The 23186-nt window shown below is 36.1% G+C and overlaps 1 protein-coding gene and 1 pseudogene across 18 annotated transcripts in view; one reads left to right on the top strand and one right to left on the bottom strand.

Moving 5' to 3' along the window:
• LOC145258337 (protein spire homolog 1-like) overlaps positions 1 to 23186 on the bottom strand; it is a 559588-nt gene that overhangs the window by 180975 nt on the left and 355427 nt on the right. The gene's annotated exons all lie outside the window — the stretch shown is intronic.
• On the top strand, positions 21300 to 21416 carry LOC145258433 (5S ribosomal RNA; annotated as a pseudogene).

Below are 23186 nucleotides of genomic sequence, written 5' to 3'. Positions count from 1 at the left end.
TAAAACTTAAAAAAAAAAAAAAGAAGATCGTTAGATATTAAAACAAACAAAACTATTGAACTATACAGAATTGATTGATACTCGACGTCATAAAGTTCTTTGAATACATAATTTTTTTTTTTTTTTAATCCTGAGTTTGGCATTGAATAACCTGAAAAGGGTTGATATGTCGTTGAGCTAAAACAAAACCAAACCATCATGCTGAGCCAATTCTGGTCCCATTCATCCCAGCTTTCAGTGAACCACCCAAAACAATAAATCACTATTATTCTCTCAAATTAGATGGTTTTATTAGCAAAATATTATTAATCTCAAATCCACTCAGCTGAAGTTGTTTTTGGTTTAGTCATTAACCAAACAAATGCAGTCAGCAGGGCAATCGGAAATTGCCCGGGAGTGTTCTCATAATAAAGGCTTTAACTTGGCTCTAATAAAACCGTTATTACTATAAAATCCAACCATCATAGGAGGTTGGGTCACAAGGTGTACCTTGGCAAACTCTGGGAATTTCGAGCGGAATCCTTTATTTACTTTGTGCAAGAACTTGTGGCACATTGGTTAGAGTACTTGGAAAAATTGTCAAAGTGACCTTCTCCTGAAGGTTGAAGGTTCAATTCCGAGTGTGGGCAACTGGGAAAGGCAATTGTGAATTATTTAGGATTTCTATCCAGTCATGGCTGATGGAACAAGAGCATGCTACCCCCATGAAGTAAATAAAGGTTTCATTTGAAATTCCATCCAAATTCCTGAGTTCGACAAGAAACACTCGTCTAGCTGTACACACTATCAATAATTCCCCCCACTCTTTATCTGTAGCTAAACCTAAACGTAGATTCCATGAACAAAGCTTCTTTCTTAGAACTGCACGCCTGTGGAATTGTCTTCCGTTTTCCTACTTTCCGGCTGACTACAATATGGTTGTGTTCAAGTCTAACGTAAATAAGTTCTTGATGAGCCGTTCCATATAAGTTATCAAATTTACCAAATTTTCATTACTAATGATTATTATGTTGTCCAATTTCTACTGTATACTCTTTAACCCTTATCCTTGAGTGGCCTCTTGGCCTTGATAAGTGGTGATGCCTATGTAAAAAAAAAAAAAAAAAAGAAAAAAAAAAAAAGATAAACCTGAAGAAGGTCGGAGGTTATATCGACCGAAACATTGTGAAAATCACGCTCAAGATGAGAACAGTAGTCCGATCAATCCAAATAATACAAAAATTTCCTCCTCTCTCTCTCTCTGCCTAAATCCAAACACAGATTCTGTGAACGAAGCTTCTTTCTTAAAACTGCACCCCTGTGAAACTGTTCCGCTAGCCTGCTTTCCGGCTGACTACAACATGGTCGTCTTCAAGTCCAATGCAAGCAAGTTCTTGCTGAGCCATCCTCTTAAATAATCAAATCATACCAAATTTCCACAACTAACGATTACTGCACTGTTGTCCTGGTTACCACCGTACACTCATTAACCTTTATCCTTAAGTACAATTGCAAATTACTTAAAATTTCTACCCACTCATTGCTGACCGAACGAGAACATTATACTATCATGGAGTAAATAAAGGGATCTGTGCAGATTCCCTCAGTTTGACTCAAAACACCTGGAGAAGGTCGGAGGTTACATCGACCGTAACGTTGTGAAAATGAGAACAGTAGTCCAATAAATTCAAATAATACGAATAACCAATCTTCATCTCAAAAAATTCAGAAACACGTCTTTGCACCTTTCTCTTTTTTGCACCAAACACAGAAATAGCAGCAAATCTAACGACAGAATTATCGATCCATCGACAGAAATATCCCCCCTCTAAAGAACGGATATATTTTTAGAAAAAAATGTGGTTAGGGTTTGGTGAGCAGAGATGAACGACAAGAAAATTACCCGATTCTAAATCCCAAGAAAAACAATCGTGAATAAAAGACTTTCAGTGCTTTTTTTAGAACCACACCGACCCCCCCCCCGAGAGAACCTTGTTATTTTTTTTAATAATCCCATTTTTACCATTGATATTCCCAATAGTTATGAACTCCTAACAAATCTTTAATATATAAAACTCACTATGTCTGTCTGTCTGTCTGTCTCCATATTTTCAAACTCTATCTCTTCTGAAACTAAAAGTCACAGAGCAGCCTCAAATGATTGGATTTTTTATGGACCGTTCTTTTCTGGGTCTTTAGCCGCTTAAAATAGTTTTTAATGGATCAAAATTGAAAAAAAAAAAAAAAAAAAAATCGTTATACATTTTGTACATTCATCTTAGTTTATTTTTAATCAGTTCATATGCGTGTCATGTTGGTAGAGTGGTAACGTCACCAGCTATGATTGCTACAGTTTTGGTTTCAGTTTCGATTCTAGCTGATGGCACCCAAATACATTTTTTTTTTTAATTTTGAAATCACGACTTTATAATATATACGAAATCTGGACAAATTAAAATATTATATTTAAACATATTTTAAGACTGGGCAAAGCCTTCCCTCTGCTAGTATAATATAATATACTTATATACAAAAGGGAGTGTGTGTGTGTGTGTGTATCTATTCCTTATGGATTCTGAAACAGCTGGGCTGATTTTTTTTTTTTCTTTGAAATTTCACACAAATATACTTTATGTGTCTGGAAATGTTCTTTGATTAGAATGCCTCTGATAAGTATCGAAAATCCATGATTGAAAAACAAAACAGCGATCTAAAGAGGGACACCCTTACACAGCCTGACATTGCAAGTGCATTTGAGAACGTTTATTCTCACATAAGCTGAAAGGCTCAGCATATAAAAATCAACAGCAGATTCTTTGATAAGACGGGGCACGTTTGAAATATGTGTTTCTGTTTAGAGCACAATTAAACCTTGATACTTGACTTTTGCATCTTAAACTTTATAAAATCAACAGTAGGTTCTCTACAGTGCAATGTAAACTACAGAGCATTGTGGACGGAGTCACTGTGAGAAAGCATGTGAAGCTTTCTCTGAGTGCACTGTGTTGGGTCCCCGTCTAGAGTACCTATTTACAATGCCTCCCCACGGGACAGAGTTAGACACCAGGGTCGTTTTTTAACGTGGAGAAAAGGTACAAAAATAAAAAGTTGTCTCAGTCGCGAAGGACTGCTCCTCCACCGAAAGAGAACAAGAAATGGAAGTGCAGCATCTGAAGAACAGATACTACACTTTTCAAGGGTCCCCGTCTAGAGTAGCTGACTACAATATGGCCGTCTTCAAGTTCAACGTAAACAAGTTTTTGATGAGCCGTTCCCCTTCAGTAATCCAATTTACCAAATTTCCACAACTAACGATTACTACGCATTGTCCTACTGACTACTCTACACTCTTTAACGCTTATCCTCGAGTGGCCTCTGTGCCTTGGTAACTAGTGACTCCTATGTAAAAAAAAGAAAAAAAAAAAAAAAGAAGGCAATCAATCGATTTGATTGAAAGAAAGCTTTCTACTCTAATAACTTTTTCCCCTAAAACTGCCAGACTTTGGAATTCCCTCCCGGGTTCCTGCTTCCTCAACTGTATCGACATGCAGAAGTTCAAGAGTAATGTGAACAGACATCTTGCTGCTCAACTCCCTACATAGTATCCCTGCAAATTATGTCCCCAATAGTAGCCTCCTACTTGAAAGTGGCACTGTGCCTTGTTTGGGGTGAAAATGTAATTTAAAAAAAAAAACAAAAAAAAAAACATTCATTGATACTCATTCAATCCCGGGTAACGTCGGGTTCCTTTGCTAGGGGAGCATAAAACTGGTGCAAAGCTGTTCTGTCTTTTTATAATATACTTATATACAAAAGAGAGAGAGAGAGAGAGAGAGAGAGAGAGTGTGTGTGTGTGTGTGTGTGTCTATTCCTTATGGACTCTGAAACAGCTGGGCTGATTTTTTTTTCTTTGAAATTTCACACAAATGTACTTTATGTTCTTTGATTGGAATGCCTCTGATAAGTATCGAAAATCGATGATTGAAAAAAAAAAACAGCGATCTAAAGAGGGACACCCTTACACAGCCTAACATTGCGAGTGTATTTGAGAAAGTTTATTCTCACATAAGCTGAAAGGCTCAGCATATAAAAATCAACAGCAGATTCTTTGATAAGACGGGGCACGTTTGAAATATGTGTTTCTGTTTAGAGCACAATTAAACCTTGATACTTGACTTTTGCATCTTAAACTTTAATTCAGGCCGTTTTTACATCTAAAAATAATTTTATAAAATCAACAGTAGGTTCTCTACAGTGCAATGTAAACTACAGAACATTGTGGACGGAGTCACTGTGAGAAGGCATGTGAAGCTTTCTCTGAGTGCACTGTGTTGGGTCCCCGTCTAGAGTACCTATTTACAATGCCTCCCCACGGGACAGAGTTAGACACCAGGGTCGTTTTTTAACGTGGAGAAAAGGTACAAAAATAAAAAATTGTCTCAGTCGCGAAGGACTGCTCCTCCACCGAAAGAGAACAAGAAATGGAAGTGCAGCATCTGAAGAACAGATACTACACTTTTCAAGGGTCCCCGTCTAGAGTAGCTGACTACAATATGGCCGTCTTCAAGTTCAACGTAAACAAGTTTTTGATGAGCCGTTCCCCTTCAGTAATCCAATTTACCAAATTTCCACAACTAACGATTACTACGCATTGTCCTACTGACTACTCTAAACTCTTTAACGCTTATCCTCGAGTGGCCTCTGTGCCTTGGTAACTAGTGACTCCTATGTAAAAAAAAGAAAAAAAAAAAAAAAAAGAAGGCAATCAATCGATTTGATTGAAAGAAAGCTTTCTACTCTAATAAATTTTTCCCCTAAAACTGCCAGACTTTGGAATTCCCTCCCGGGTTCCTGCTTCCTCAACTGTATCGACATGCAGAAGTTCAAGAGTAATGTGAACAGACATCTTGCTGCTCAACTCCCTACACAGTATCCCTGCAAATTATGTCCCCAATAGTAGCCCCCTACTTGAAAGTGGCACTTGTTTGGGGTGAAAATGTAATTTAAAAAAAAAAAAAAAAAAAAAAAAAAAACATTCATTGATACTCATTCAATCCCGGGTAACGTCGGGTTCCTTTGCTAGGGGAGCATAAAACTGGTGCAAAGCTGTTCTGTTTGTTTTTTTTTGTGGGGGGGGGGAGCATTAATTTTACCTTTCTGGGTTATGGGTATTCTTTCTTTTTAAGAATTAAAATAAGAGATCCCAAAGAGATTCAATACATATAAATAAACGAAAAAAAGGAAAAGAAAAAGAAAACATGATCAAACAATAAAAACGGTTACCTTTTCTTGCTCTGCATCCATTTTATATATATATATATATATATATTTTTTTTTTTTTTGCGGGAGGGGGGGGGGTGTAGGAATATGTTGAATCGAAATCAAATACTAAACACAGGAAATAGAAAAAAAAAAAAAAAAAAAAAGAAATGAAGAATCTAGACGAAAGATGAGATGCCACAGAGGATGTGATTTGTTCAGCCTTTCAGTGTGTAAACGATAGCTGCGATGACGGCCGAGTTGACAATGATGACGACAGATGCAGAGAAGCTGCATCGGTTTACCTGGCAATGACAAGCTTCTGGTTTCCATGGTTACAAAGCAGGATCTGCGGACACAGAACAGATCTGGTTGTTGTCATTGTAAATCTGTTATTTTCAGAACCATATGCTTAGATCCGTATTTCATATCTTCGGATTGGTGGGAGTCGGCAGTAATCGACAAAGATTCTTGCACCCCTCCTCCTCACACAATAGATTTTTTTTTTTTTTTTTTTTGGGATGTGGGATTAAATAAATAAAGTTTCGTTTCTAAATTTTTGAGATGAGGATTGGTTCTTCGTATTATTTGGATTCATCGGATTATTGTTCTCATCTTAAGTGTGATTTCTGACAACGTTTTAGTTAATGTAACTAACCTCCGACCTTCTTCAGGTGTATCGTGTCAAATTCAAGAAGTTGGAAGGAATTTCAAATGGAACCCTTTTTTTACTTCACGGAGGTAGAATGGTCTCGTTCTGTCAGCCATGACTGGATAGAGGTCCTCAGTAATTCGCAATTGTATTTTTTTGGTCGCCCATACTGAGAATTGATCCTACAACCTTTAGGAGAATATCACTTTTTACAATCGATTTTTACAAATACTCTAATCACTGCACCACGGGTCCTTGCTGATACACCTGAAGAAGGTCGGAGGCTGCATCGACCAAAACATTGTGAAAATGACGCTCAAGATGAGCAGTGGTTAAATAAATCCAAATAATACGAATAAATAAAATCGTTGACATACAAACGCCATAATCAAAAGAAGATTTCAATTTAAAAACAAAAACAACTAGCAGGAAGACCGGATATGAAAAACACGCTTTCCAAAAAACTACCTATCTTTGAAATACACTGCCACAAGGTTGCTTCCCAGCAGACTATAACATGGTCGTTTTCAAGTCCAATGTTGACAAATTTAAACCATCATCTCATTCATCTGAAACAAACTCATCCTACGGTTCTGAATTTTTGAGATGAGGATTGAGTGTTCATATTATTTGGATTCATTGGACTACAATTCTCATCTCGAATGATATTTCTACAAGGTCTCCATTGTTGTGTAACCACTGACTTTCTCTAGATGTTGCTTATTGAATTCTGGAATCTACAAATAATTTTGAATAAAACCCTTTATTTAATCCACGGGGGTAGCATGCTCTTGTTCCATCAGGCTCGCAGACCATTCGAGGATAAGGGTTAATGGATGTAAGGTGGTAGTGAAGCAATCGATAATGATGTAAATTGGGTGGAATTTGATTATTTATGAGGACGACTTAACCAGAACTTGTCTACATTAGATTTGAAAGCCAACATGTTGTATTTAGCCGGGAAGCATGCCAGTGGAACAGTGTTCCAAAGGCGGGCAGTTCTGGGAAAGAAACTTTGTTCATGGAATCTTTGTTTACATTTAGGCACAGATAGAGAGTGGGGAAAATCATATATAGTGGTTTTAGCTAGTCGAGTGTTTTTTTTTTTTGAGGGGGAGGTTGTCTACACTGAGGATTGAATCTTTAGTCTTCAGGAATGTAACTTTTATAATTGAATTTTACCAAGTACTCTATCAACTGCGCCATGGGTCCTCATTTTAGTTTAATAGGCGGAGGAAGGGGGCGATATTCAATGCCCTCTGAGATGAGGGCACTTTGGGAAGGACAAAAATATCCCAAAACAGACCCATCAGCATTCTGCAGTAGGCATAGACTTATGTTTTTTTTTTGTGCCAAATATGATTGGATAGATTATGAATTTTAAAAGGGTACAAGGGTAGAATTTGAGAGGGGCAACTCTGTAATTGTTAATTAAATAACTAATTCATTTTTTTCTATACAATAGTTATGATTACAATTAAACATAATCTCTCTATCTATATATATATATATATAAAATAAAATAAAAATTACAATTAAATTTACCAAAATGATCCAAGATGGTAAAACTAAACTATATTATAAATATTAAAGAATTAATATTTATAAAGTTATCTCAACCAGATGTAAAAGCTCGATAAAACAAAATAGGAGATAGAGCTTATAATAGGAGCAAACAATTAATAAAACATGTTAAAAAACACTTTGAAAAAGAGTTAGAAACATTTAATCTGAAAAGGAAACACTTGATAAGTGGATAGTCCTTAATCCGCAGAGTTTCGAAGAAATACTTCCTTCTCATCAGACGGTAGGAATTAGCAAAATTATTTTGGACCATCTTCCAATTACGTGATTTCCTTGGATTTTACTTGTGCAAATGGAAGCTCAATTAACTTTCTTGGAGTTATATTTTTGGATTATACCGTCATTGGATTATTCACCTTTCACCAGACTATCCATTCACGTGTAATCACCCTTTTCTTCACCATATTCCCTCTGCTCCACTTTTTGTTATCAAGTAAGATCTTTGACTTACTTGTTGTTTCATCAAATACTTTTGTATGCAAAATCCGATCCCGCATTTTGCTAATTTCTACCCTCTGATGAGAAGGAAAGTATTTCTTCGAAACTCCGCGGATTAAGGACAATCCACTTATCAAGTGTTTCCTTTTCACATTAAATATGTTTTTAACTCTTTTTCAAGGTGTTTTTGACATGTTTTATTAACTGTTTGCTCCTATATTTATATATATATATATATATATATATATATATATATATATATATATAAAAGCGAACATGTGCCTGTGTATATTTTCCAACGCAATAACTCTGTCAATTTTCAGTCTACAAACTCGAAAGTTGATATACAGGGTACTGAGATTTGGGAAAATCTTTGTAATCCGTTTTCAGCCAGAAATTTGGCTGTTAAGGGATCAAAGTTCAACTCTACCAAACTCCTCCGCCAATATTGGGTGTAAACACTTGAATTTTAGATATAGGTTCCTTGGATATGGATCTAACTTAATAACTTGATTTGAGCCCAGAACAAATGTTATGGGGTCATAATAGGGGTCAAATTTTAAAAAATTAACCGCTCTTTTTTTTTTTTTTTTGCTCAACATACACCTCCAAACACCCGGGCAACGCCGGGCTTAAATGCTAGTAAAATAATAAAGAACTAGTGAGATGTGTGGAAATTCCACAGAATGAGAAATATATTTAATCAATATGGTTTGATAAAGCTGATATTTTTCTGCATAGTGCAAAGATTTAGTTTTTTAGTCAGAAAAAAAACAAAAAAAAAAAAAACAATACACAGCAATTTTTTTTTTTTTTTTTTTTACATGGGGGTCACCACTTATCAAGGCCCTAAGGCCACTCAGGGATAAGGGTTATTGCGTGTACAGTAATCAGTGAGATAGTATTGTAGTAATCATTAGTATTGGGGGTTTTGATAGAGTGTCTTACTTAAGGGGGCGGTTTGTCAGGAGTTTTTTTATGTTAGCCTTGAAGACGTCCAAGTTGTAGAGGTGGGAAACAGGCAAGCAGAAGACTGTTCCACTGACGTGCAGTTCTAAGAAAGAAGCTTTGCTCATGGAATCTACATTTGGATTTAGGCACAGATAAAGAGTGGGGAAAATTATTGACAGTAATTTCAGCCAGACAGGTGTTTCTCGTGAAAGATTGGCGAGGGGGGACGAGGGATTGAAGCTCAGACGAGCACCTGCCATGGAAATAACGATAAAACAAAGACAGGCTCGCAACGTCTCTTCTGTGGGAGAGAGGTTGCAGGGAAAAGAAAAGGGCATCTCCCACTAAGCCACAAAGTCTATTTTGTACTCTGTCTAGGCAGGATAGGCTGTTTTTAGCAGCTCCTGCCCAGATATGGCAGCAGTATTCCATCCTTGGATGTACTTGGCTTTTATACAGATAGAGAATTGCATCAGTAGTGAGATATCTTCTGGAGCGGTAGAAGGATCCCACCATTTTCCCAGCGTCCTTGGCAACAGATTTGATGTACGTGTTCTATTTCAGATCAGGAGTAAAGGTCAAGCCCAGAAGCTTGTCAAAACATGGAGCCTCCCCAAGACGAGAGCTATCCATTTCAATTGATGCCAGATGGGGATCAGAGCGTTGATGATGTAAAGATAGAGTCTAAAATATGAGTTTATTTACGTTTCTATGAAAATAGTGTCCATTGTTTCTTTTTCTTTTTTGGTTATTCCATTTTCACCTGAAACAAGGCACAATGCCACTTTGATGTAGGAGGCTAATATCGGAGACGTAAGTTTCAGGAATATTATGTAAGGAGTTGAGCAGTAAGATGACTATTCATATTACACTTGAACTTCTGCATGTCAGTACGGTTGGGAAAATAGGAACCTGAAGGGGATTCCAGAGTCTATCAGTTCTGAAGAAGAAACTACTTGAGTAGAAGGCTTTCTTACATCTAGAGATCTCTACTGTGTAGGGGTGGGATTTTGCTGATTGTCGGGGGTATATATATCGAGGGGTTACAAGGACTTGTAGTTCGTCAGAGCAGCCACCATTAAAATATTTGTTGAACAGGCAGAGGGCTGCAACATTTCATCGATGGGACAGAGGTTGAAGCTTAGATGACAGTTCAGGACCAATCAGGTTGGCGACTCTCTTTTGAACCCTGTCCAGAGGCGAGAGAATAGTAGCAGATGCACCAGCCGAAATGTGACAACAATACTCCATGCATGAGCGGATGGTAGCCTTGTAGAGGTACAGGATACTTTCAGGCGTAAGTAACTTTCTAGCACGGTAGAGAGAGCCCACCTTCCTTGCAGCGGCCCTGGCAATGCTCTCAATGTATCTGTTCCAACTCATGTACTCTGTGAACATTAAGCTGAAGAGTTTGAAAGAAGTACTTTCAGGTAATGTATCTTTAGCCATTGTATTTGATTGTATTTTAAATATAGAACTGACCAAAATAAAATAAATTAATGTCCTATGAGGGTAGATAGTCTTCTAGATGAGAACAGTAGTCCGAAGAATTTAAATATGAAGAATCAAGCCTCATCTCAAAAATACAGAAATGTAAGGAAACAAAATTAAACAAAATAAACCCACTAAGTTTTTTTGTTTTTTTTCTTTTTCCAAAATCAACAACTTGTGCTGTTTATAATAACAAAAAAATAAATCGATTACGTTTTGTTAGTTTTTTGTTTAAGTCAAACATAAACATGGCGGAAGTTTTTTTTTTTTTCTTTCTTTTGGGTTTAAACTAAAAGAAAAAATAAAACAAACATGGCGGAAGTTTCTTTTGAAAGAAAAAATAAAACAAACATGGCGGAAGTTTCTTTCTTTTGGGTTTAAACTAATCCAAATAAAATTCATCGATCAAGATTTTTTGTTCCAAAATCAATGCCCCGTTCTGTTTACCATAAAATTTAAATCGATTACATTTTCGTTTTCTTTAACATAAAACGTACGTCTTCTGAGGAGATCAAAGCAATAAATCGATTAAGTTTACTTTTTTGTTTTTGTTTAACTCTCGAGATAAAAACACATAATCGCTTCCTTCATCCATTACACCTCGATAAATGGTAATTCCCTTGTTTAAAAAAAAAAAAAAAAAATTGTAAACTTTCACCAGTATCGCACTCGCAGATGTTGGTTGTGAGCCTTTTTCGAGGCTGATAAAACTTTGCCATTGCTAACACTTGAGTTGAAACCATTTAAAATGTTTTATTAGAAACGAATATCTCTTTCCTAGTTCAACAACAGCAACGACACGTAAGAAGGAATTTACAAGACAAGAAGAGTTTAAAAATAAAGACAAGAAACGTATTATTTGAATTCTTAGGACTATTGTTCTCATCTTAAGTGTCAGTTTCACAACGTTTCGGCCGATGTAACCTCCGACCTTCTTCAAGTGTCGAACTCATGAATCTTTCTGTCGAATCCCTCCGCAAAGATCCTAGTCACAAAATTATAAGAAAGTTCTAAAGGTTTATGACACGTCTTTAGCCATGGTCTGTCAAATCATAAACGAACTGTGATTCAACTCTTTTAGCGCAGAATTAAATCTTTAAACTAAACAATTATTTGTCATTTTGGTACTTCTGCAGTTTAAAGCCCATTTTTCTGTGAGTCTCTCTCAACAACGTCCGGCGAACGATGGAAACCGCTGGATTACAAAAGAGACGCAAACTAGCAGACGGTAAAATTTAGAAGAAAAAAAAAAAAAAAAAAGAGAGACGCGAACTAGTAGATGGTAAAAATTGGAAGAAAAAAAGAAAGTAAAGGAAAAAGTTTAAAAGGAAAGGAAAGGAAAAGAAAGAGCAGAGTATCACTGTGCTTCTTCAAGCAACAAGTCTTGTGACAAGGAAGGGAAAAAAAAATAACAGTATTTTTTACGACCTGCCTCAGCATAGGATAAACACATCCAACCTCCCCATGTTAAGAACGGCTTTCGGAATAAACACTCCCAACCTTGAAAACCTTTCTTAACATGGGGAGGTTTGGGATGCTTATTCTAAGATCCGTTCTTAACATGGGGGATGTTGGGAGTGTTTATTCTGAAAGCTGTTCTTAACATGGGGAGGTTGGGGGTGTTTATACTACGCTGGTGCAGGTCGTAGAAAAATACCAAAATAACTTTCCATACACAAACAAAACAAAAAGTATATTTGTTCACTAACATCGTCCGCCAGGTGTTGCCGAGCAAGACTAATGGAAAAACGGGGTTTAAACTCACACACAGACTGGCTCTTATAATCACCCCATCCATCCAGCGCGGCCTCAGCAGAGATTGAACTCACTACACTAGTTTTGTAGTGTAATTCAAATCTTGTCAGTAGCTGAATACTTGATGCTTCACCAGGGCTATCAAGGGTATTTTTTATTGTGACGCCATCACTAGATGGGTTGCCTACCACGGCTTCAGAGAGTCCCATCAAGAGAAGGACAGACGGCGCCAGTTTCTCAACCTGGTATTCTATCTCACAGTACATACCGCGCCTCGCCTTCCCAAATGGTCACCCATCTGGTACTGGCCAGGCTCAACTTAACTTTGGTTATCTGGCGAGAACCGATGTGTGAACATGATTGCACTGTATACAACTCACTAGTGTACATATTTGTTAATGTTAATCAAAGTTTGCAGGTATTATGGCAATTAGCTTGGCCTGGGGGCTGAATTTCTTGGGACTAGCTACACTGAGGGTGCAATGGGGGGTCCACTCAAGAGACAGTGTTACAGACTCGTGTTGCAGTGGTTAGAGTACTTGGTAAAACTCCGTTGTAAAAGTGATATTTTTCTGAAGGTTTAAGGTTCAAGGTTCAATCCTCAGTGTGAATGACTGAAAATATGATTGCGAGTCCCCTGTGGAATTTCCACAGGTCTCACTAGTTTGGATTATTCACACAACTACTCTCATCTTGAGTATTATTTTCACAACGTTTCAGCAGATGTATCCTCCTACCTTGGCCAGTGCATCTTGTCAAATTAGGAGTATATACAAAATTTCGAACAAAACCCTTTATTTAATCTACAGGGGTAGCTTGCTCTTGTTCCGTCAGACAGGACTAGGAAGATAGTAATTGTATTCTTTACTGAAGATTGAACCTTCAACCTCCAGAAAACTAAATTAGAACTGATATTACTTAGTATTTATATCCTCAAGTTTGGTTGTGTTTTTTTTTTGTTTTTTTTACAAAGGAGTCACCATCTCTCAAGGTCTGAAGAAGGCCTCTTAAGGATAAGGGTTAATATTAGTAGTGGAAATTTTATTAAGATTAAGATTATTTAAGAGGACGGTTCAACAAAAACTTGTTTACATTGGACTTGAAGATGACAGTATCGTAGTCAGCTGGAAAGCAGACAGGTGGAATAGAATTTCACAGCTGGGCAGTCTAAGGAAAGAAACTTTGTTCATGGAATCCATGTTTAGGTTTAGGCAGAGGGGAGGGGAATTATTGATAGTGGTTTTGGCTAGACGAGTGTTTTTTTTGTGAAAGTCAGGACAGAGACCATAGATTGAAGCTCAGACGAGCACTTGCCATGAAAATAATGATAAAGCAGAGACAGACTCGCAACATCTCTTCTGTGAGAAAGAGGTTGCAGAGAAGAGAAAAGGGCATCCCCCACTAGGCTACGAAGTCTATTTTGAACTCCTGTCAAGGCAAGATAAACTGCATCTAGCAGCTCCTGTCCAGATGTGGCAACAGTACTCCATCATTGGACGTACCTGGCTCTTATACAGAATTGCATCAGCAGTGAGATATCTACTAGAGGGAAAGAACGATCCCACCATTTTTGCTAGCAGCCTTGGCAACAGATTTGATGTACGTGGTCCATCTCAGATCAGGCGTAACGGTCAAACCGAGCAGTTTGTCAAAACATGGAGCCTCCCAAAGACGAGAGCCATTCATTTTAATTGATGCCAGACAGAGATCAGTGTCGATGATGAACAGATAGAAGCTTGATTTTAGATGCATTAAAATTAACCAGCCACCTCTTTCCCCATTGCACCACGTGATCTAAATCAGAGGAGACAAAATCCGAGGGAACTTGGTCCTTTGAAGTGTTGCCATAGATGGTAGTGTCATCAGCATAAATTTCTACAAATGATCTTAAGATATGATTTTTGGCTAGACAAGTGTTTTTTGTGAAAGATTGGCAAGGAGCGACCATAGACTGGAGCTCAGACGAGCACTTGCCATGAAAATGACGATAGAGCACAGAGAGGCTCGCAACATCTTTTCTGTGGCTAACAAGGTTGCAGGGAGGTCGGTTTTGAACTGTCAAGTAGGTACGTGCAAAAATGGATGAATAAAGATAGGTGGACCTAGTTTTGAAAGCCGATTAATCATAATTTTTTTTGTAGGTCTCCGGCTACTTTTTGATTGGATTTGAAAGAATAAGGACGAAACTTAATTTCCAAAAGGGAAAAAATATTTGTATACGTGAAAAAAAAGTTATGAAAAATGTTTTTACGGAGAGCTAACCAATTCAGCTAAATTTTGAAGTTAAATAAATTCATTGTAAAAATTCTTTAAAAAGATAAATATTAGTTTTCTGCGTCTATTTCAAAGATAATTAGTGAAGTAAAGTACTAAGATACTGAATTAAATAAAAATAAAAAAAAACACCTTGTTTGTACAAAAATAGCTTAATTAGCCCAAAAACTGAGTGATTCTGCCATTCACAAAAGCGCAACAAACGAAAGTTTTATAAACACGGAATATACGGAAGCCCAAAATTTCAGCCAGTCAAAAGACTATAAAAATGACGTCATGTAATTAAAAGGGAGGAACGGGGGTGTTAGTTCCCCCCCCCCCAGACGTGCATCCATACATTCGTATACTGAACGTTTGTATAATTTTTACCATTTTTTAATTTAATTATTTTTCTATTTTAGTTATTTTAAATTATTGTCCAAATTATATAAAAATTATGTTACACCGAAAGTTTCACATTCATTCAAGCAAAGGAAAGATTAAAATCTTACATATAAAAATTATGCAAAACTTGTAATTTAAAAAAAACAAAAGTAGAAAATTTTTTTGCTATTATAATATTTTTGTGAAAATATTAAATAAACAATGCTTAATTCAATGGTAATATCGGTAGTTCAAAAAATTAATTTTTCTTCAAGTTATATCGAATTCATTAATACAGACTTCAGGGGATTTTTTTGTAATTTTCCTGTAAAATTAAATAATTTTTTTTTTTTAATTGTTATATTTTACGATGTTTTATTTTCATAAAAAAAAAGCAAAAATAAATTCATTTTTTTTTAACTACTGAAAACCATAACTTTAGTAAAGGTATTTTTTGTTTTAACAAAATAATACATTTCCACTAAGATTTGAATAAAAATAATGGGTTCAATATATTCCGTGATCATTATTTGATAAATACTGAAAATTTCATTAAAATTGGTTAATTTTCTGATTTTTGGTGAATTTTTAAGTAAAGGGAGGGGGTCAAAGTGTTTTTTCATTTTGAGCATCGGCATTCATTTTGCACGTACCTAATGTCAAGGCAAGATAGAGTTATTTGAGCACCTCCTGCACAGATGTGACAACAGTATTCAATCCTAGGACGAACTTGGCTCTTGTACAGGTAGAGGATTGCATCAGTAGCGAGATATCTACTCGAGTGGTAGAATGAGAAAAACATTTTTCCAGCAAACTTGGCAACGGATTCTGGTAGCATTAGGTTGCACCACGTGTCGTTTCATGAAGAAGATCAGATGTTACAGCCAAAACGTTTTGAGACCAGAATCCGAGATGAAAACGGTTAGGGTTAGACGAATCCACACAACAGAAATGATCAATCCAGATATAAAAAAGAATTCTGATGTATAAAAAAAGAAATATAAAAAAATTATAAAAAAATTCCAAAATATAAAAAAAAGATTCCGAAATATTTTTTAAAAAATTCCGAAATATTTTTTAAAAAATTCCGAAATATTTTTAAAAAAATTCCAAAATATTTAGAAAAAAATTCCCGAAATATAAAAAAAAAATTTCAGAAATATAAAAAAAAATTTCAGAAATATAAAAAAATTTTCAGAAATATTAGAAAAGATTCCGAAATATTAGAAAAGATTCCGAAATATTAAAAAAGATTCCGAAATATTAGAAAAGATTCCGAAATATTAGAAAAGATTCCGAAATATTAAAAAAGATTCCGAAATATTAGAAAAGATTCCGAAATATTAGAAAAGATTCCGAAATATTAAAAAAGATTCCGAAATATTAGAAAAGATTCCGAAATATTAGAAAAGATTCCGAAATATTAAAAAAGATTCCGAAATATTAAAAAAGATTCTGAAATATTAGAAAAGATTCCGAAATATTAGAAAAGATTCCGAAATATCAAAAAAGATTCCGAAATATTAAAAAAGATTCTGAAATATTAAAAAAATTCCGAAATATTAAAAAAATTCCGAAATATAAAGAAACCATTCGAAATGCTTAGAAGAAGAGTAGAAAAAAAAAAAAAAAAAAAAAAAAAAAATTAAATAAAAAAGAGCAAGATTAAAATGTGCAATCGCCGACGTTTGGCCAAATTTACTTTGAAAGCTTCAGTGCAAAAGATGAGACATGCAAAAAGATTTCCAAATAAAATATCATCAAACTTTAAAATTTTTATTTCAATATTATACTAGCAGGGAGAGCTGACGTTGCCCGAGATTGAATGATGATCAACTGATGTTTCACCCTCTTATATTTTTCATTTTCATTGAAACAAGTGAAATCGTCCATTTTTTAATCGAATCGATTGATTACCTATCTAGTTGGTTGTTTTTGTTTTACGACATATCAACCCTTTTTAGGTTATTTGATGCCGAATCCAAATATTTTGAAGAAAATTTTTTTAATAGAATATATTTGTTGTTTTCAAGTCAGTTTCTATTTAACCCATAGTTGGGACCCGAATAGCTACTACCACTCCAGGTCAGAGTGGACCTGGGAGCAATGGTAATTAAAGGGTGGCTCCACACTCCCCAAAGCCAGCAAGCTGGGGCCTCACCATCGGATATAGTTTAAGGTCATATCCAGGACCCTATCTAGTTGGGGACCCGTCACAGTGCACCAGGGGGAAGCTTCACATGCCTCCCTGTAGCGACGGTCTACATTGCACTGTAGAGAACCTACTGTTGATTTTAGAAAATTATTTTTTATATATAATGGCTTGCATTAAAGTTTAAAATGCAAAAGTCAAGTATCATGGTTCAATTGTGCTCTAAACAGAAACATTCATTTTGAATTCATCTCTGTGATATCAAAGAACCTATTATTGATTTTATATGTTGGGCCTTTCTGCTTGTGCGGTAATAAAATTTGTCAAATGCATGTGTGATGTTAGGTTGTATAAGGTGTGACCTTTGATCAAAATCGTCTGTTTCATCTTTCATTGGATTATTTTGATTATCAATACTTGTTAAAGACATTCTGATACAAAACCTATTCAAGAACACTGCCAGGCATATAAAGTACCTTTGTGCAGAATTTCATAAAAATCAGTCCAGCAATTTTCGAGTCCATAGGGAACTAACTCACACGCCAAAGTTCCTTTTATGTGATAGTAGAGATTTCTCTTAGTCTGTCTGTCTGTCTATGTCTGTTTCGCTTTTTCTTGGAAACTTTTTCGCTAGCCTAGTCGAAATTTTGTACAAACCTTTGGGTGCTTGTACATTTTTTTGGTACCGCGCTATTTTTAAATAGTTTTTTTTCAGATTAAATTCAAGTTTCACAATATTTTTCTTTTCTTTTATTAAATTGTTAGGTGGAAGCACAGAATAGTTACAAAACACCCTCCCCTCCTCACGTTAAGACTGCCTTTCAAAATAATGACATTATTTCAGCATGGTATGAAAATACAAAAGTACTAGTGTTGTGACGATTCCTTGGAATCGGAAAATTTTTTTTACCGATTTTCCGATGCAAAAAACGATTCTTTTAATTGTCTTTTTTTATTTGATTTTGTTTAAAGCAAAAATCTTTCATTGCTGGTAATAATGATAAAATAATATTTATTGATTTTAAACCACCAGTGAAGCCAAAATCGATGGATCGTTCCCCACAAGTATATTTTTACATTTAGGAAAATATTTGCACATTTAACGTGTGTGTTTTTACGGTAATCAGAGAAAAAATACAACTATATAGTAAAATATTTAGAGATTTATAAAGAATCGGAATCTGTAATTGTATCGGAATCGGGAAAAATATTGGAATCGTCCCATCACTAATAAATACCAACCTTTGTTATAATATGGTGCAGTAAAGTAAGTATTATATTATCCACAGTTAAGGATTAGTAAGGATTAATAAGGATTAGTAATTTGGAATAAAGCACTCATTCTAAATCAACGGGCTATAACTTTTGCCTGTTTTTAACGAGTTAAAGAGTCTTCCGAGGTCATCTCGAAAAGTGACTAGTAGCTAGCAGACCTGGGTTGTTCTGGTACTTAAGGGATGTGGTGGGTGTGGGGGTTAAATGCTTTTAACTTTTTTTTTTTTTTTTTTTTTTTTTTGGTACCTCGCGATAGAACCTTCGAGATTAAATGAGTCACTTCTTATCAAGGCTAATAGCCACTCAAGGATAAGACCTAACGCAATAGATTCTCAGTCGGTTTGTTTTACGGCATATCAACCAATGGTGTATTTGATGCAGAATAAAGTTTTTATTTACTTGCCTCCCCACGAGGGTAGAGTTAGACACAAGATCAGTTTTTAATGTGGGGAAAATCCAGCTCCCCAAAGAAGGGGTAGGAACAAAAATAAATAATGTCTCGGTCATGACGGATTTATCCTCCACTGACCGAGGACAGAAAAGGTGAAGTGTAGCATTAGAACAGATACTACACTGTGATCTTGGCCCGAAGGCCCAGGAATTTAAAGTTGTCAAATGGGATCCTAAGTTGGGATAATTATTTCACATTTTTTTTTTCTTTTTAAATTAATTTCTTTCGTAAAAATCTAACTTCTTTGATGAAGTCTAAAATAGACTGTCAATTAAATGATGAATGTTATGAAAGGATTGAAAATAATAAATTGACCAATTAAAAATGAAAGCTTCTTTCTTAGAACTGCACGCCTGTGGAACTCTGTTCCGTCTGCCTGCTTCCCTCCGGACTACAACTTGGATGTCTTCAAGTCTAATGTTAACAAATTCCTAATGAACCGCCCCCTTAAGTAAACACTTCATCAAATCTCCTCACTAACGTAATGTACTTGCAATAACCCTTATCCCTGAGTGGCTTCCGGGCCTTGATAAGTGGTGATCACTGTGTAAAAAAAAAAAAAAAAAAAAAAAACTATTTTTGAAGTTTTTTTTTTTCTCCCACAAAGAAACATAACATTCATCATTTAATTGACAGTCTATCTTAGACTTCATCAAAGAGGCGAGATTTTGACGAAAGAAATTTTCTCCACATTAAAAACCGATCTGCCTCATCCTGCATATTCTCCTGGCCCAGATTGTTACTTATTTCGAGGATCAGAAAACGCATTTAGATTGCCTCATCACGTGAAAAGATCTATCTAGAGTTAGATTCATATTTCATAAAAAAAAAAAAAAAATCACAAGTGAGACATTTAAAAACTTGTTGACAGATGGAAGCAGTTTTTATGGTCGTTATTCTAATGAATATAATGAACATATGGGCAGGAGCTACTAGAAAGGACTTGTCTTGCCTTGATAGAGTTCAAAATAGACTTCGGGGCCTGGTGGGAGATGCCCTTTTCTCTTCGCTGCAACCTCTGTCTCACAGAAGAGATGTTGCGAGTTTGTCTCTGCTTTATCATTATTTTCATGGAAAGTGTTCGACTGAGCTTCAATCTATGGTCCCCCTCTCGCCAAACTTTCACAAGGAACACTAGACTAGCTGAAAACATTATCAATAATTTTCCCCACTCTTTATCTGTACCTAAACCTAAATATAGATTCCATGATCAAAGCTTCTTTCTTAGAACTGCACGCCTGTGGAATTGTCTTCCGTTTTCCTGCTTTCCAGTTGTCTATAATATGGTTGTCTTCAAGTCCAACGTGAACAAGTTTCTGATGAGCCGTTCCACTTAAGTTAACAAATTTACCGAACTTCCATTACTATCGATTACTATATTGTCCTTTTGACTACTCTACACTCTTTAACCCTTATCCTTGAGTGGCCTATCAGCCTTGATAAGTGGTGACGTCTATGTAAAAAAAAAAAAAAAAAAAAGATTTTCAAAAGTATAGTTTTTCATTTCTCAGATGAAATTCTAAGTGGCCAAAAACTTTTGCACTAATTTCCTCTACTCTTTATCTGTGTCTAAACCTAAACGTATCAATTCACTGTGTTGACGTCAAAATTGTTGCCGCATCTGGTCTGGTGCATCTTCCACTAGTTTCTTGCTCCTAGACACGGTTCAAAACGGTTTTTGTTTTTTTACACGGTGGTCACCACTTATCAAAGCCCAGAAGCCACTCAGGGATAAGGGTTATTGCAAGTACAGTACGTTAGTGTGGAGATTTAATGAAGTGTTTACTTAAGAGGGCGGTTCATTAGGAATTTGTTAGCGTTGGACTTGAACACATCCAAGTTGTAGTCAGGTGGGAAGCAGAGTTTCCAACATAATAGGTCCCGCACTATCAACCAAACTCCAAACTCTGTCCCATCACTGAAATTTTGCATCCCTGTTCCTGTTTTACAAGTATTTTATTCGAAATGTGCTCCAACAAACCCAAAACACTTGTACCCCCCCTCGACAAAAATAGTGTAGACTAACTCGACCAGCAGCAAAATCCCACTGTGGCTCGTCTGAGCTCCAGTCTATGGTCGTCACGAAAAACACTCGTCTAGCTGAACCCACTATCAATAATTTCCCCTACTCTTTATCTTTGCCTAAACTTAAATGTAAATTCCATGAACAAAGTTTCTTTCTTAGAACTGAACGCCTGTGGAAATCTGTTCCGTTTTCCTGCTTTCCAACTGCCTACAATATGGTTGTCTTCAAGTTCAACGTAAACAAATTCTTGATGAGCCATCCCCTTAAGTCACCCAATTTACCAAATTTCCATTATTAACGATTGCTGACATGTTCCCCCTGATCACTGTACACTCATTGACCCTTATCCTCGAGTGGCCCCCGGGCCTTGATAAGTGGTAACTCCTTTGTAAAAAAAAAAAAAAAAAAGGGGGGGGGTTGAAATTTGCAATGTGTTTAATTGCCAGCAATGATTAATCAAGATACTGATAATTGGTTTTTCCTTTTTGCATGACGTCATCAACACGGCATATTTTCGAAGCATCCGAAATACACTCCCAATTTAATAGTATTAATTCTATCTACTCATTACTCATGTGGGTTTTACCTCCTTTTTGTTTTTTTATTCTTGTTAAATAATTATATATATATATATATATATATATATATATAGTACGGCATAATCACGTTGACACACCGGTTCCTGTCAGATCATCGAAGTTAAGCAATGTTGAGCCTGGCTAGTACCAGATGGGTGACCATTTGGGAATTCTAGGCGCTGTATGTGCTCTCTGCTTATCTCGGCATTGTCTCCAGTCGTTCTGAACCTTCACTTGCCACTGGTATTCAACAATGTCGACTCAGGAGCGGTGTGGTTAGAGATTGTGCAACTCTTGCCACAAAAATTTCACGCGCAGGCACCCTTACCGTGGGTATCCATAGTCTGTCAAGACTGAAGAAAGCCACATATATCATGACTTTTTTTAAGGGGTGCAAAATTTATATATCGCAATCATGAAGGGAAGACTTAAATTCATGATTAAAAACGTTTGAAATAAAGTGAACGGGTGAAAAGAAGAAAAGAAAAATGAGGGAGTTGGCTGATTGGTTTCGCCCTCGTTTTTTCAAAGCTTTAACGAGGGATTTGTTTTGAAAAAAAAAAAAAAAAAAAAAATGACACGAATGGGAATCGAAAATATGTACAAATAAAATCACGTTGCGTTACATTATGTAGGTGGGGGTGGGGGTGAAAAAAAAAGGGGGAAAGCGATAAACATAAAGCAACGTTATATTACTCCAAGATCCTAGAGATTAATCATGCTTAAACCCAAGAGGCATTCCTTCTGTTTACAGAGGGAAGGCCTTCTTAATCGAACGTGAATAGTCTCCAAGATTTTTAAATGAAATAATGAGTGAGCACGACTCAGGATTAAAAAAGAATTCGTGCTAAAGTTCGCTGCACATGACGGGTTTTTTATAAGATAGTCAGTAATTGAAGACCCGTGTGTGTGTTGACAATTATGTCTGTTGTTTGGTATGTCCCATTTCTGATTTCGGTAGTTGTTGGACTCTTCCATCTAATCTTAATGTTGTTCGACCCACATAGTCGGCACTGCAACTACATTCAAAATTGTAAATTACATTATTATTATGATGGGGGGGGTAGAACATCTTTTCGGGAGGATGGCATTAACGTTCTCGTAAAGAACACAACACGCACATTTGAAGCAAAATAACAATTTTGCACGTTGAGCTGATTTGCTTTGCAAATTTCTACCTTACTGCCCTCAGCCACGATAAACGCAGATATAGTGGACATTTACGAACCGTTTGAATTTTAGTTACAGAAGACTCTGCTATTTTCCTTTGCATAACTGACCTAATCACATCCAAAGGGTACGCATTTTTGGAGAGGGTATCAGTAATTATTTTTAATTCCTCATCCAATTTTGATTTTGAGCAGATCATCAGGGCATGATGTGTTAGGGTCCAAATTAAATTTATCTTACGTTTTTGGAGGCAAAATGAATCCCAGCGTGTATACAGTACCGTGAATGTAGGTTTACGGTATATTGATTCAAGGTAGATGGTGTTTTCGTTATCAATGCATCGAGGAAAGCTATGGTTGAGTTAAACTCGACTTCATAAGCATACTGTAACACGGGATGCATCCTATTAAGTAGGGAGAAAAAATTATTTGCCTCTGTTTGGTTATTGAAGAGACAAAATGTGTCGTCCACATAGCGAAAATAGACCAAGTGTTTCATGGGTCCAGAAAGCAATTGCTCTTCATGGAAACCGACAAAAATATTCGCCATTATCGGCCCCAAAACTGAGCCTATCAACACACCTTCTGTTTGCTGATACATGACATCGTTGAAACTGAATTCAACAGATGTAGTGGCAAATCTCATCAGCTCAAGGAATATACTTTCAGAAATAGGAGGAGGAGATATCTGACTACGATATAAAAAATCTATTCAGATATCTATAGTCTCTGAAATGGGGACGCAAGTAAAAAGGTTGATAATGTCGTAAGAACACATAAATTTATTAG

This window comes from Euprymna scolopes, chromosome 33, assembly GCF_053919585.1.
Source record: "Euprymna scolopes isolate OS-2025 chromosome 33, ASM5391958v1, whole genome shotgun sequence".
NCBI classification, from domain to species: domain Eukaryota; kingdom Metazoa; phylum Mollusca; class Cephalopoda; order Sepiida; family Sepiolidae; genus Euprymna; species Euprymna scolopes.
The sequence above is the reverse complement of the archived record's forward strand: the minus strand, read 5'-3'. Positions and strand labels throughout refer to the sequence as shown.